The sequence below is a fragment of the Acanthochromis polyacanthus genome, chromosome 8, assembly GCF_021347895.1.
Source record: "Acanthochromis polyacanthus isolate Apoly-LR-REF ecotype Palm Island chromosome 8, KAUST_Apoly_ChrSc, whole genome shotgun sequence".
NCBI lineage: Eukaryota > Metazoa > Chordata > Actinopteri > Pomacentridae > Acanthochromis > Acanthochromis polyacanthus.
Window position 1 is genome coordinate 42760789 of NC_067120.1, and position 16410 is coordinate 42777198.

The 16410-nt window shown below is 43.7% G+C and overlaps 1 long non-coding RNA gene across 4 annotated transcripts; it reads right to left on the reverse strand.

Moving 5' to 3' along the window:
* Positions 1 to 799: 799 nt before the first annotated feature.
* LOC127535173 (uncharacterized) lies at positions 800 to 14406 on the reverse strand. 4 transcript variants are annotated; one of them, XR_007943829.1, is made up of 3 exons: positions 14221 to 14406; positions 1915 to 2112; positions 800 to 924 (listed from the first exon to the last, which is right to left on the reverse strand). It is a non-coding gene; the product is annotated as an uncharacterized LOC127535173 (long non-coding RNA). The 4 variants fall into 4 exon arrangements; XR_007943832.1 differs by lacking the exon at positions 800 to 924 and adding an exon at positions 1218 to 1320; XR_007943830.1 differs by lacking the exon at positions 800 to 924 and adding an exon at positions 1398 to 1518.
* Positions 14407 to 16410: the final 2004 nt, after the last annotated feature.

A 16410-nucleotide genomic window follows, 5' to 3' on the forward strand; every position in this document is an offset into this window, starting at 1 on the left:
GGACATTTGTGGTCAGCTGGTGGCCAGTCTGGGGGCCACTACGACTACCTTGGTTGCTGCTGACTCTGTTGTCTCTTGGCTGGAGCAAATTTCCACTGGAACTTCAATGGTTCTGTGGGCGTCTCTGGTGTACATTGTTGAACTTGCCCCTGCGGTTCTGCTGTGGTCTGAACCGTTGCTGGTTGTCCCTTTTGACTTGGCCTTTGCAGTGACAGAATTTGCCACTGTGCTGTCTCTGTGCAAAGCCTGCACGAGAAGCGTTTCTGTAAAAGGGTCTGTGATGATAATCAGCTTGGTACGCTGGTCTGTTGTACCAAGTGGGCCTTGGATTGGTCAGCCTTTGGTAGCTGGGATACCTCTGCCAAGCCCATGCACGACCAGTGTTCCACTGCCTGCGTGCAACTCGATTCCGAGTGTTGCGGCTGGCATGGGGTTGTTGTCTTGCAACGCTCACCCCTTGAGGCCCACATCGTTGCACAGCTGCAGGAGGGCGCTGCCTTCTTTGAAACTGGGCGCGCTGTTCATGTCTGTGATTTGCCTTCCTATCAGAGGAATTTCTGTTGGGTGCCGAGTCAGAGTTTCTACCATGGCTGAGATGTGACAGTTGGTCAGCCATTCTTCTGTTGAACGGAACGGCGCGGTATGGTTTTTTACTTTTAGTCGAACCATTGTCGATGGCTCTTCTGTTGGTTCCGCTCATGTCTTGGTCTCCGGAGGTGCAGCTACCTGGGTTGCTGCTCCGAGTTGTTCCAATGGCAGGTTTTGCCTTGGAAACATTGTCTTCCTCATCCGGTGAGCCTGTGATTTTTCGGAGGCTGGCAAGCAGTTCATGTCTGCGATATTTACGCAGTGCCTGCAAATCCATGGAGGCGATGGCTCTTCTCTTGCTTCCTCTCATGTCTGGGTGTCTGGAGGTGCAGCTACCTGGGTTGCTGCTCCGAGTTGTTCCAATGGCAGGTTTTGCCTTGGAAACATCGTCTTTCTCGTCCAGTGAGCCTGTGATTTTTCGGCGGCTCGCAAGCAGTTCATGTCTGCGATATTTACGCAGTGCCTGCAAATCCATGGAGGCGATGGCTCTTCTCTTGCTTCCTCTCATGTCTGGGTGTCTGGAGGTGCAGCTACCTGGGTTGCTGCTCCGAGTTGTTCCAATGGCAGGTTTTGCCTTGGAAACATTGTCTTTCTCGTCCAGTGAGCCTGTGATTTTTCGGCGGCTCGCAAGCAGTTCATGTCTGCGATATTTACGCAGTGCCTGCAAATCCATGGAGGCGATGGCTCTTCTCTTGCTTCCTCTCATGTCTGGGTGTCTGGAGGTGCAGCTACCTGGGTTGCTGCTCCGAGTTGTTCCAATGGCAGGTTTTGCCTTGGAAACATTGTCTTTCTCGTGCAGTGAGCCTGTGATTTTTCGGCGGCTGGCAAGCAGTTCATGTCTGCGATATTTACGCAGTGCCTGCAAATCCATGGAGGCGATGGCTCTTCTCTTGCTTCCTCTCATGTCTGGGTGTCTGGAGGTGCAGCTACCTGGGTTGCTGCTCCGAGTTGTTCCAATGGCAGGTTTTGCCTTGGAAACATTGTCTTTCTCGTGCAGTGAGCCTGTGATTTTTCGGCGGCTGGCAAGCAGTTCATGTCTGCGATATTTACGCAGTGCCTGCAAATCCATGGAGGCGATGGCTCTTCTCTTGCTTCCTCTCATGTCTGGGTGTCTGGAGGTGCAGCTACCTGGGTTGCTGCTCCGAGTTGTTCCAATGGCAGGTTTTGCCTTGGAAACATTGTCTTTCTCGTGCAGTGAGCCTGTGATTTTTCGGCGGCTGGCAAGCAGTTCATGTCTGCGATATTTACGCAGTGCCTGCAAATCCATGGAGGCGATGGCTCTTCTCTTGCTTCCTCTCATGTCTGGGTGTCTGGAGGTCCAGCTACCTGGGTTGCTGCTCCGAGTTGTTCCAATGGCAGGTTTTGCCTTGGAAACATTGTCTTTCTCGTCCAGTGAGCCTGTGATTTTTCGGAGGCTGGCAAGCAGTTCATGTCTGCGATATTTACGCAGTGCCTGCAAATCCATGGAGGCGATGGCTCTTCTCTTGCTTCCTCTCATGTCTGGGTGTCTGGAGGTGCAGCTACCTCGGTTTCTGCTCCGAGTTGTTCCAATGGCAGGTTTTGCCTTGGAAACATTGTCTTTCTCGTCCAGTGAGCCTGTGATTTTTCGGCGGCTGGCAAGCAATTCATATCTGCGATGTTTACGCAGTGCCAACAAATCCATGGATGCAATAGCTCTCCTGTGTGACCCATGTGCCGTAGGTTTAACACCCTCATCAATCACTGACTCTGAGATTCTGCGGTAGCGAGCCAACAGCTGGTATCTCTGTTGCGTGCGCAGGACCCACAAATCAGAAGAATTCCTCTTTGGTTCCTTGGCTGTGGTGGCATCTCTTGGTGCCTTGGAAATAGAAAGATTTCCAAGGCACAGGTTGTTGTAGCGGTGCATTTTGTGTAGTGCACACAAAGTCCGGTTCTTCTCTGCTAAAGTCCGGTGAGTGTTAAAAATCGCAGCTAATCACGAGAAATCGTGGGTTGAACTGACTCTGTTACTGAGTTATTGAGTTACACTTGTGGACTTTCTGTCACTTGTGGACTTTCTGTCAGTTGTGATGACATCACAGAGATCAAAGACATTCAAAAAATGCACAATCAATGTGCATTTTTTGAATGTGCACATTGAATGTGTATCAATGCACATTCAATGTGCATTTTTTGATAATGATGAACACACACACACACACACACACACACACAGAGTTGATCTGACAGCAGAGGAAAACATAACCACATTCTCAATGTATTTTAAATGTTAATTATAAAATTGTTTCATTACTTGATGACTTTAACCTGTCTTTAGTGTGTTAATGTGTTTTTTGTGTGTTTTAATGTGCTTATGGTGTGTGCTAATGTGTTTATAGTGTGTGTTAATGTGTTTTAATGTGTTTATTATTATATTTCATCATTTGTTTGAAGGAGAACGGATGAACAGCGGCCATCTTTGCTTTCTTCTTGTGCTTCTCTTGTTGCATCGGCTGTTGTTCTAGAAGAAGCTCTGCAGCTCCTCAGTTTACAGGAGAATCAGCTATATTTTTGCACAATTTTATTTTTATTTCATATGGAGAATGCTCACATTTATGTGTTAAAAACAACAGTGGCTTCAACGTCTAACTAATAGAAATCCTAAGATTAAATGAACATTTAGTTGTTAGGATCAGAACTTTTCAATTCAATTCAGTTTTATTTACATCTCATAGCTTCACAAAGACAGAAAGGACAAAAAGTGAGAAAATATCACAAGTGGAGCGATAAAAGTACGGAAAAAGAAAGTAAAAGTAAAAGAAAGTAAAAGAAAAGAGAAAGTAAAATAAAAAAGAAAGTAAAACCCAAGGGAGCTTTGAATCCTTTGGCACGAGGATTGCGTCCATTCATTATGTCAAACAGCCTGTCAATCATCTATAAAGAAATATCGGCATCTAAATCACTATCATTACAGAGTTTCATTAGGTATCAGATAGTTGAAATCAACACTCATCTATTCAAAATATACAGAGAACAGAGTACTTATTTCTAAACTGTATGTACAATGAGTTAATATGCAAGTATTAGTATTTGCTTGACTTCCTTATTTCCATAGGTCTGCTTTGTACTACAGTAAATTTCAGAGCTTTACCACTCAAACATCTGTGAAGGTATGTGTAAGGTTATGTACAACCTTTTGTGTTTATGATGAACATGCAATATCATTGTCATGATTCCTCCCTCTCCTACTCGGCAATCAGCCTAATCACCAGCGGCTGTGACAGAGCGCGGCTGCTCTCCATCAGTAATCAGGGCAGCATAAAAGCCTGACTCACTTCACCACTCACCGCTGGATTATTGCACTCTGTACGCTGCACACTGGACTCTACAAACCGCATGTCGCCACATACACTTCGCTGTTTGGACTCTGTTTCATGCTTCTCACCATATGCTCGCCACTACCTGGACTCCACTTCACTCAGTTAAATTACCTTGCCGGCTCCGCTTTCTCCCCTCCGTCTGCGCCTGGACAATCTGCTCCTCAGCCATCGTTGCGCCCCTCATCTCCGGCTCCCTCTGCTCCGTTCCCCCTGTTTTCCGGATTCTCCAGTCAGTTCCCTTCCTTGGTTAGTTTCGATTTGTGTTTAGTTTTTACCTCGGCCTTCGGGTCCGCCCTTACTTCAATTCAGTTAGTTCTCCATTCTGTTATTTCCCCTTGCTTCCCAGATTAAGAGTTTTCTGTTATACATACATATATATATATATATATATATATATTGCTTTATTAAATCATCATTAATTCACCCGTCTGTCTGATTGCCTGCTGCATGGCTTCACAACCGCCTAGATCATAACAATCATGGTTTATGACAACATTTGGATGTTGAATTTAGAATCAGTCAGAATTGTCAACAAATTGTTCCTGATGCTCAAATCAAATTTTATTTTTTTGTTTTTTTAAAACATGTACTTGGTTCTATAATCATTAATAGTATTACCTCAATGAATTCTGCCGTTGCCTCACAGTCTTTAAACTGAGAGTACCCAAGATCCCTCATTGTGCGGAGAGCCACTGACACAGAGCGACTCAGTGTCTGCGCAGCCAGGGACACCCTCATCTTGTGTTTCTCAAAGTAGACATGTTTGTCTGTAATTTTATTGGCAGCGTGCAGTCCATCCTTTTTTTGCGCATCATTGAGATGATTAACCCTCAAGCGACCAAGCTATTTTAGCGACGAAAATGACCGACTGGCGTCATTTATGACCCCACTATATTTGGCACAGGAATATGTCTACTTTATTGCCTCTTTTTGTGCTTTCTTACCTATTCCACGCCACTGCATTTTAAGATGGATATTCTAAAATAACCTTCTTTTATTATTCATGGATTTTAATCATTTTTGACTCAGAGCTAAAGTAAAACCATATGAACAATATGATGCATTGTAAGAACGCAATAACATTTATTTAGACACGCTTTGTCTGCCGCCACTTCTTTTAAAACTTTATTCCTTTTGTTTCCTCAATAGTAAATCAAAAGTACATAAAAACAAAATCTACACAAACATCTTGTCTGTATGTGTGCAATGTAACATGCAGAGAGGTATTTAGATTAGGGGCGGCTACGGCTCAGGTGGCAGAGCCCTTCGTCCAATGCAAGACACTTTACCCACCTTACCTCCAGTGCTGCCACTTACACTGGTGTATGAATGTGTATGCTGTGTAATGTTGGTGGTGGTCAGAGGGGTTGTAGGAGTGGATTGGCAGCCAGTCAGTCTGGCCCAGGGCAGCTGTGGCTAAAAATGTAGGTCTACCAGCTATAGTGCACTGCAAAACACTGAAATATAGCCATTAGAGGTAAAAATAAATAAATAAAACTAAGGCCTACAATAGTGAAAAACCTATACACGAAACCATAGATTAATTTAAGTGACAGTTTCACGAATCCTTGTGAGACCGGGTTGTATATGAATATTTTAGGTAGATGAAAAGCGGACCGACGTGGCGGATGTGGTAAAAAAATCATTTCGAAGCCTTGTCTGGATTAAAAAAGAAAAGTGGAAGATCAAATAAATAATAAAAACTGAGGTTTCACATCAGTATTTCACTTGTGCTGTTTTATTTGTATGGTTGTTTGAATATGTTAGAATATTAACATGACTTATCTTCTATAATTTCTGTTTTTTGGACAATACAAATATAAAGTGTTTTATTTTTGAAGTAGAAAAAAAATGAAAACATGTTAAAAAGAAGGTGTATTCAGACCATCTGTATTTTTTTATTTTTCTGAAGATTTATTCTTGATTTTTATTCTTTGATATCTTAAAATCGAGAGGTTAATATTTCTAGAATTGCAACAGGTTGGGAGCTGAAGCCTTGTGGTGACACTCTATATTGCTCCATGATAAAAAATGATTAGCTCATTCTTACAGCTATTTAAAAAAAATACTGAAAACATTGTATTCGATTAAAATGTAATTAAAAAAAATGTTAAATGTCATCAGGGTTTTCAGAATCGCTCTTTGTCTGATCCCTCACCTAGAGCCAATTTACCAGTGGCTATTGCCCCGGAGAACATAGCTCCCAGGATCACAGGGACACTCAAACCCCTCCACCGCGATAAGGTGGCGATTCTTTAGAGGGGAACACAGAACACACAGGACGCAGGACATGACGCAGGACAGGACACAAGACAGGACACAAGAGAGAACACAAGACAGGACACAAGACATGACACAAGACAGGACACAAGACATGACACAAGACAGGAGAGGAAAGGAAAGGAAAGGAGGAATAGAAAGAATAAAAAGAATAAAAAGAAAGAGTAGTAGGGAAAGGAAAGGTTGTTCAAAGCCAACACCACAGCTTCATCAAAAGATGGATATTGTACATTCATGGCTGCCTCCAGCAGCTTTTCTGCAGAGCCAAACATATTTTGAAGGCCCTTGAACATGGCCTTCGACATTTTGTCCATCTTCTGGGTCATTTGAATTATTTGTTTCGGTGGTGGTGTTGACACTAAAAAAATTTACACAAATTAAAGGGTGATTTTGGAGAATGCCGACGCCAGTGTGCTCATTGCATCAGGAACCTTAGGACTTGATAGCTGGACATTTGTGGTCAGCTGGTGGCCAGTCTGGGGGCCACTACGACTACCTTGGTTGCTGCTGACTCTGTTGTCTCTTGGCTGGAGCAAATTTCCACTGGAACTTCAATGGTTCTGTGGGCGTCTCTGGTGTACATTGTTGAACTTGCCCCTGCGGTTCTGCTGTGGTCTGAACCGTTGCTGGTTGTCCCTTTTGACTTGGCCTTTGCAGTGACAGAATTTGCCACTGTGCTGTCTCTGTGCAAAGCCTGCACGAGAAGCGTTTCTGTAAAAGGGTCTGTGATGATAATCAGCTTGGTACGCTGGTCTGTTGTACCAAGTGGGCCTTGGATTGGTCAGCCTTTGGTAGCTGGGATACCTCTGCCAAGCCCATGCACGACCAGTGTTCCACTGCCTGCGTGCAACTCGATTCCGAGTGTTGCGGCTGGCATGGGGTTGTTGTCTTGCAACGCTCACCCCTTGAGGCCCACATCGTTGCACAGCTGCAGGAGGGCGCTGCCTTCTTTGAAACTGGGCGCGCTGTTCATGTCTGTGATTTGCCTTCCTATCAGAGGAATTTCTGTTGGGTGCCGAGTCAGAGTTTCTACCATGGCTGAGATCTGACAGTTGGTCAGCCATTCTTCTGTTGAACGGAACGGCGCGGTATGGTTTTTTACTTTTAGTCGAACCATTGTCGATGGCTCTTCTGTTGGTTCCGCTCATGTCTTGGTCTCCGGAGGTGCAGCTACCTGGGTTGCTGCTCCGAGTTGTTCCAATGGCAGGTTTTGCCTTGGAAACATTGTCTTCCTCATCCGGTGAGCCTGTGATTTTTCGGAGGCTGGCAAGCAGTTCATGTCTGCGATATTTACGCAGTGCCTGCAAATCCATGGAGGCGATGGCTCTTCTCTTGCTTCCTCTCATGTCTGGGTGTCTGGAGGTGCAGCTACCTGGGTTGCTGCTCCGAGTTGTTCCAATGGCAGGTTTTGCCTTGGAAACATCGTCTTCCTCATCCGGTGAGCCTGTGATTTTTCGGAGGCTGGCAAGCAGTTCATGTCTGCGATATTTACGCAGTGCCTGCAAATCCATGGAGGCGATGGCTCTTCTCTTGCTTCCTCTCATGTCTGGGTGTCTGGAGGTGCAGCTACCTGGGTTGCTGCTCCGAGTTGTTCCAATGGCAGGTTTTGCCTTGGAAACATTGTCTTTCTCGTCCAGTGAGCCTGTGATTTTTCGGCGGCTGGCAAGCAGTTCATGTCTGCGATATTTACGCAGTGCCTGCAAATCCATGGAGGCGATGGCTCTTCTCTTGCTTCCTCTCATGTCTGGGTGTCTGGAGGTGCAGCTACCTGGGTTGCTGCTCCGAGTTGTTCCAATGGCAGGTTTTGCCTTGGAAACATTGTCTTTCTCGTGCAGTGAGCCTGTGATTTTTCGGCGGCTGGCAAGCAGTTCATGTCTGCGATATTTACGCAGTGCCTGCAAATCCATGGAGGCGATGGCTCTTCTCTTGCTTCCTCTCATGTCTGGGTGTCTGGAGGTGCAGCTACCTCGGTTTCTGCTCCGAGTTGTTCCAATGGCAGGTTTTGCCTTGGAAACATTGTCTTTCTTGTCCAGTGAGCCTGTGATTTTTCGGCGGCTGGCAAGCAATTCATATCTGCGATGTTTACGCAGTGCCAACAAATCCATGGATGCAATAGCTCTCCTGTGTGACCCATGTGCCGTAGGTTTAACACCCTCATCAATCACTGACTCTGAGATTCTGCGGTAGCGAGCCAACAGCTGGTATCTCTGTTGCGTGCGCAGGACCCACAAATCAGAAGAATTCCTCTTTGGTTCCTTGGCTGTGGTGGCATCTCTTGGTGCCTTGGAAATAGAAAGATTTCCAAGGCACAGGTTGTTGTAGCGGTGCATTTTGTGTAGTGCACACAAAGTCCGGTTCTTCTCTGCTAAAGTCCGGTGAGTGTTAAAAATCGCAGCTAATCACGAGAAATCGTGGGTTGAACTGACTCTGTTACTGAGTTATTGAGTTACACTTGTGGACTTTCTGTCACTTGTGGACTTTCTGTCAGTTGTGATGACATCACAGAGATCAAAGACATTCAAAAAATGCACAATCAATGTGCATTTTTTGAATGTGCACATTGAATGTGTATCAATGCACATTCAATGTGCATTTTTTGATAATGATGAACACACACACACACACACACAGAGTTGATCTGACAGCAGAGGAAAACATAACCACATTCTCAATGTATTTTAAATGTTAATTATAAAATTGTTTCATTACTTGATGACTTTAACCTGTCTTTAGTGTGTTAATGTGTTTTTTGTGTGTTTTAATGTGCTTATGGTGTGTGCTAATGTGTTTATAGTGTGTGTTAATGTGTTTTAATGTGTTTATTATTATATTTCATCATTTGTTTGAAGGAGAACGGATGAACAGCGGCCATCTTTGCTTTCTTCTTGTGCTTCTCTTGTTGCATCGGCTGTTGTTCTAGAAGAAGCTCTGCAGCTCCTCAGTTTACAGGAGAATCAGCTATATTTTTGCACAATTTTATTTTTATTTCATATGGAGAATGCTCACATTTATGTGTTAAAAACAACAGTGGCTTCAACGTCTAACTAATAGAAATCCTAAGATTAAATGAACATTTAGTTGTTAGGATCAGAACTTTTCAATTCAATTCAGTTTTATTTACATCTCATAGCTTCACAAAGACAGAAAGGACAAAAAGTGAGAAAATATCACAAGTGGAGCGATAAAAGTACGGAAAAAGAAAGTAAAAGTAAAAGAAAGTAAAAGAAAAGAGAAAGTAAAATAAAAAAGAAAGTAAAACCCAAGGGAGCTTTGAATCCTTTGGCACGAGGATTGCGTCCATTCATTATGTCAAACAGCCTGTCAATCATCTATAAAGAAATATCGGCATCTAAATCACTATCATTACAGAGTTTCATTAGGTATCAGATAGTTGAAATCAACACTCATCTATTCAAAATATACAGAGAACAGAGTACTTATTTCTAAACTGTATGTACAATGAGTTAATATGCAAGTATTAGTATTTGCTTGACTTCCTTATTTCCATAGGTCTGCTTTGTACTACAGTAAATTTCAGAGCTTTACCACTCAAACATCTGTGAAGGTATGTGTAAGGTTATGTACAACCTTTTGTGTTTATGATGAACATGCAATATCATTGTCATGATTCCTCCCTCTCCTACTCGGCAATCAGCCTAATCACCAGCGGCTGTGACAGAGCGCGGCTGCTCTCCATCAGTAATCAGGGCAGCATAAAAGCCTGACTCACTTCACCACTCACCGCTGGATTATTGCACTCTGTACGCTGCACACTGGACTCTACAAACCGCATGTCGCCACATACACTTCGCTGTTTGGACTCTGTTTCATGCTTCTCACCATATGCTCGCCACTACCTGGACTCCACTTCACTCAGTTAAATTACCTTGCCGGCTCCGCTTTCTCCCCTCCGTCTGCGCCTGGACAATCTGCTCCTCAGCCATCGTTGCGCCCCTCATCTCCGGCTCCCTCTGCTCCGTTCCCCCTGTTTTCCGGATTCTCCAGTCAGTTCCCTTCCTTGGTTAGTTTAGATTTGTGTTTAGTTTTTACCTCGGCCTTCGGGTCCGCCCTTACTTCAATTCAGTTAGTTCTCCATTCTGTTATTTCCCCTTGCTTCCCAGATTAAGAGTTTTCTGTTATACATACATATATATATATATATTGCTTTATTAAATCATCATTAATTCACCCGTCTGTCTGATTGCCTGCTGCATGGCTTCACAACCGCCTAGATCATAACAATCATGGTTTATGACAACATTTGGATGTTGAATTTAGAATCAGTCAGAATTGTCAACAAATTGTTCCTGATGCTCAAATCAAATTTTATTTTTTTGTTTTTTTAAAACATGTACTTGGTTCTATAATCATTAATAGTATTACCTCAATGAATTCTGCCGTTGCCTCACAGTCTTTAAACTGAGAGTACCCAAGATCCCTCATTGTGCGGAGAGCCACTGACACAGAGCGACTCAGTGTCTGCGCAGCCAGGGACACCCTCATCTTGTGTTTCTCAAAGTAGACATGTTTGTCTGTAATTTTATTGGCAGCGTGCAGTCCATCCTTTTTTTGCGCATCATTGAGATGATTAACCCTCAAGCGACCAAGCTATTTTAGCGACGAAAATGACCGACTGGCGTCATTTATGACCCCACTATATTTGGCACAGGAATATGTCTACTTTATTGCCTCTTTTTGTGCTTTCTTACCTATTCCACGCCACTGCATTTTAAGATGGATATTCTAAAATAACCTTCTTTTATTATTCATGGATTTTAATCATTTTTGACTCAGAGCTAAAGTAAAACCATATGAACAATATGATGCATTGTAAGAACGCAATAACATTTATTTAGACACGCTTTGTCTGCCGCCACTTCTTTTAAAACTTTATTCCTTTTGTTTCCTCAATAGTAAATCAAAAGTACATAAAAACAAAATCTACACAAACATCTTGTCTGTATGTGTGCAATGTAACATGCAGAGAGGTATTTAGATTAGGGGCGGCTACGGCTCAGGTGGCAGAGCCCTTCGTCCAATGCAAGACACTTTACCCACCTTACCTCCAGTGCTGCCACTTACACTGGTGTATGAATGTGTATGCTGTGTAATGTTGGTGGTGGTCAGAGGGGTTGTAGGAATGGATTGGCAGCCAGCCAGTCTGGCCCAGGGCAGCTGTGGCTAAAAATGTAGGTCTACCAGCTATAGTGCACTGCAAAACACTGAAATATAGCCATTAGAGGTAAAAATAAATAAATAAAACTAAGGCCTACAATAGTGAAAAACCTATACACGAAACCATAGATTAATTTAAGTGACAGTTTCACGAATCCTTGTGAGACCGGGTTGTATATGAATATTTTAGGTAGATGAAAAGCGGACCGACGTGGCGGATGTGGTAAAAAAATCATTTCGAAGCCTTGTCTGGATTAAAAAAAGAAAAGTGGAAGATCAAATAAATAATAAAAACTGAGGTTTCACATCAGTATTTCACTTGTGCTGTTTTATTTGTATGGTTGTTTGAATATGTTAGAATATTAACATGACTTATCTTCTATAATTTCTGTTTTTTGGACAATACAAATATAAAGTGTTTTATTTTTGAAGTAGAAAAAAAATGAAAACATGTTAAAAAGAAGGTGTATTCAGACCATCTGTATTTTTTTATTTTCTGAAGATTTATTTTTGATTTTTATTCTTTGATATCTTAAAATCGAGAGGTTAATATTTCTAGAATTGCAACAGGTTGGGAGCTGAAGCCTTGTGGTGACACTATATATTGCTCCATGATAAAAAATTATTTGCTCATTCTTACAGCTATTTAAAAAAATACTGAAAACATTGTATTCGATTAAAATGTAATTTAAAAAAAATGTTAAATGTCATCAGGGTTTTCAGAATCGCTCTTTGTCTGGTCCCTCACCTAGAGCCAATTTACCAGTGGCTATTGCCCCGGAGAACATAGCTCCCAGGATCACAGGGACACTCAAACCCCTCCACCGCGATAAGGTGGCGATTCTTTAGAGGGGAACACAGAACACACAGGACGCAGGACATGACGCAGGACAGGACACAAGACAGGACACAAGAGAGAACACAAGACAGGACACAAGACATGACACAAGACAGGACACAAGACATGACACAAGACAGGAGAGGAAAGGAAAGGAAAGGAGGAATAGAAAGAATAAAAAGAATAAAAAGAAAGAGTAGTAGGGAAAGGAAAGGTTGTTCAAAGCCAACACCACAGCTTCATCAAAAGATGGATATTGTACATTCATGGCTGCCTCCAGCAGCTTTTCTGCAGAGCCAAACATATTTTGAAGGCCCTTGAACATGGCCTTCGACATTTTGTCCATCTTCTGGGTCATTTGAATTATTTGTTTCGGTGGTGGTGTTGACACTAAAAAAATTTACACAAATTAAAGGGTGATTTTGGAGAATGCCGACGCCAGTGTGCTCATTGCATCAGGAACCTTAGGACTTGATAGCTGGACATTTGTGGTCAGCTGGTGGCCAGTCTGGGGGCCACTACGACTACCTTGGTTGCTGCTGACTCTGTTGTCTCTTGGCTGGAGCAAATTTCCACTGGAACTTCAATGGTTCTGTGGGCGTCTCTGGTGTACATTGTTGAACTTGCCCCTGCGGTTCTGCTGTGGTCTGAACCGTTGCTGGTTGTCCCTTTTGACTTGGCCTTTGCAGTGACAGAATTTGCCACTGTGCTGTCTCTGTGCAAAGCCTGCACGAGAAGCGTTTCTGTAAAAGGGTCTGTGATGATAATCAGCTTGGTACGCTGGTCTGTTGTACCAAGTGGGCCTTGGATTGGTCAGCCTTTGGTAGCTGGGATACCTCTGCCAAGCCCATGCACGACCAGTGTTCCACTGCCTGCGTGCAACTCGATTCCGAGTGTTGCGGCTGGCATGGGGTTGTTGTCTTGCAACGCTCACCCCTTGAGGCCCACATCGTTGCACAGCTGCAGGAGGGCGCTGCCTTCTTTGAAACTGGGCGCGCTGTTCATGTCTGTGATTTGCCTTCCTATCAGAGGAATTTCTGTTGGGTGCCGAGTCAGAGTTTCTACCATGGCTGAGATGTGACAGTTGGTCAGCCATTCTTCTGTTGAACGGAACGGCGCGGTATGGTTTTTTACTTTTAGTCGAACCATTGTCGATGGCTCTTCTGTTGGTTCCGCTCATGTCTTGGTCTCCGGAGGTGCAGCTACCTGGGTTGCTGCTCCGAGTTGTTCCAATGGCAGGTTTTGCCTTGGAAACATTGTCTTCCTCATCCGGTGAGCCTGTGATTTTTCGGAGGCTGGCAAGCAGTTCATGTCTGCGATATTTACGCAGTGCCTGCAAATCCATGGAGGCGATGGCTCTTCTCTTGCTTCCTCTCATGTCTGGGTGTCTGGAGGTGCAGCTACCTGGGTTGCTGCTCCGAGTTGTTCCAATGGCAGGTTTTGCCTTGGAAACATCGTCTTTCTCGTCCAGTGAGCCTGTGATTTTTCGGCGGCTCGCAAGCAGTTCATGTCTGCGATATTTACGCAGTGCCTGCAAATCCATGGAGGCGATGGCTCTTCTCTTGCTTCCTCTCATGTCTGGGTGTCTGGAGGTGCAGCTACCTGGGTTGCTGCTCCGAGTTGTTCCAATGGCAGGTTTTGCCTTGGAAACATTGTCTTTCTCGTCCAGTGAGCCTGTGATTTTTCGGCGGCTGGCAAGCAGTTCATGTCTGCGATATTTACGCAGTGCCTGCAAATCCATGGAGGCGATGGCTCTTCTCTTGCTTCCTCTCATGTCTGGGTGTCTGGAGGTGCAGCTACCTGGGTTGCTGCTCCGAGTTGTTCCAATGGCAGGTTTTGCCTTGGAAACATTGTCTTTCTCGTGCAGTGAGCCTGTGATTTTTCGGCGGCTGGCAAGCAGTTCATGTCTGCGATATTTACGCAGTGCCTGCAAATCCATGGAGGCGATGGCTCTTCTCTTGCTTCCTCTCATGTCTGGGTGTCTGGAGGTCCAGCTACCTGGGTTGCTGCTCCGAGTTGTTCCAATGGCAGGTTTTGCCTTGGAAACATTGTCTTTCTCGTCCAGTGAGCCTGTGATTTTTCGGAGGCTGGCAAGCAGTTCATGTCTGCGATATTTACGCAGTGCCTGCAAATCCATGGAGGCGATGGCTCTTCTCTTGCTTCCTCTCATGTCTGGGTGTCTGGAGGTGCAGCTACCTCGGTTTCTGCTCCGAGTTGTTCCAATGGCAGGTTTTGCCTTGGAAACATTGTCTTTCTCGTGCAGTGAGCCTGTGATTTTTCGGCGGCTGGCAAGCAATTCATATCTGCGATGTTTACGCAGTGCCAACAAATCCATGGATGCAATAGCTCTCCTGTGTGACCCATGTGCCGTAGGTTTAACACCCTCATCAATCACTGACTCTGAGATTCTGCGGTAGCGAGCCAACAGCTGGTATCTCTGTTGCGTGCGCAGGACCCACAAATCAGAAGAATTCCTCTTTGGTTCCTTGGCTGTGGTGGCATCTCTTGGTGCCTTGGAAATAGAAAGATTTCCAAGGCACAGGTTGTTGTAGCGGTGCATTTTGTGTAGTGCACACAAAGTCCGGTTCTTCTCTGCTAAAGTCCGGTGAGTGTTAAAAATCGCAGCTAATCACGAGAAATCGTGGGTTGAACTGACTCTGTTACTGAGTTATTGAGTTACACTTGTGGACTTTCTGTCACTTGTGGACTTTCTGTCAGTTGTGATGACATCACAGAGATCAAAGACATTCAAAAAATGCACAATCAATGTGCATTTTTTGAATGTGCACATTCAATGTGCATGTGCATCAATGCACATTCAATGTGCATGTTCTGATGATGATGAACACACACACACACACACACACACACACACACACACACACACACACACACACACACACACACACACACACACACACACTGTATATCTTCTTTAAGTCAAAACCGAGCACCAAATGATTACAGTCAGTGAAGCAAACACCCACAAAAATAAAACAGATAAATATATGACAAAAGATCTAAAAATTTAGTTTTCATTCTGGCTGTAATTTTAGAATACAATATTTATTATATTCGCAATATACATATATATGTACTTGTTTTGTCTTTTACATTTTGAGATTCCAGTTGGGGAACCGGTTCGCGCTGGGATTTGTTCCTACACGGCGCTGCACTTAGAAACACCACTTCACTTCCTGTTAATATCACAACAGAGCCGATACCCAGAAGCTAATTCGTTTTAGCAGCTTTTGGTCCATAAATGTTGATGTAGCATAAATACTGTCCTACAATAATGATTCCTTACACTGTCAACATCAAACTCGCGGCTCGGACGCTGACTGGCACTCTCAATTTGCAGAATAAAACCGCTGTCGATTGGTGAGTACTGCTCCGCTGCTGCTAGCATTGGTTGGTAGCAGGTTAATTCAGTCAAGATGCGCGACTGACAGATGATATAAACGAGCTTTCGATTGTCTGTCATATGTGTTTCATTCTATTATTTAGTGTTTTTACCGTTTAGAAGTACGCCAGTACTAACTTCTGCAGATAATGTAGGTTTTCTGAACAAAGTCTGATAAATGCAGGGCATCCTGTGTCATGTGATGGGACGTTTTCCTGGGCCTGATGAATTCCTTCAGCCTTCATATTAATCCAGCTGTGACTGTGGTGTTATTTAATTTCTGCATGGTATGCGATCAAACTCGCTTTGAGTGGACAGAAATGCTGTCATCTGAGACGAAGACTGCACAGTAATGACATTTTATTTCACATACATCAAGCTGATATCGATTCATTTGCTGGATATTATAATATTCTACACAAAAACCTCTCATTTATATTTGATGAAATCGAACTTGTAGTGTGAATCTTCTTGATATCATTTAAATCAAGTTTGTTTATAATTTTTGTAGAAAATAGTATGCTTCTCACTTGCAACTTTTCTTTATTTGAATTCTTCCTCTATTTTATTCTACAGTTACACACTTTTTCAGCTGAGTTGTTGCATCTGAACTCATTGATTTGAAGTTGGGGGGCATAGAAACTCTGTAGCTTTTATTGAAGTTTGACGTGGAATAGAGTCATGATTTTTTTTTGTGCAGCCTCGATGCGCTTCAGCCACACATGCATGCAAATATTGTGAACACACTAAAGATAAGTAAGATACAGAATCTGAGTGGAACACGG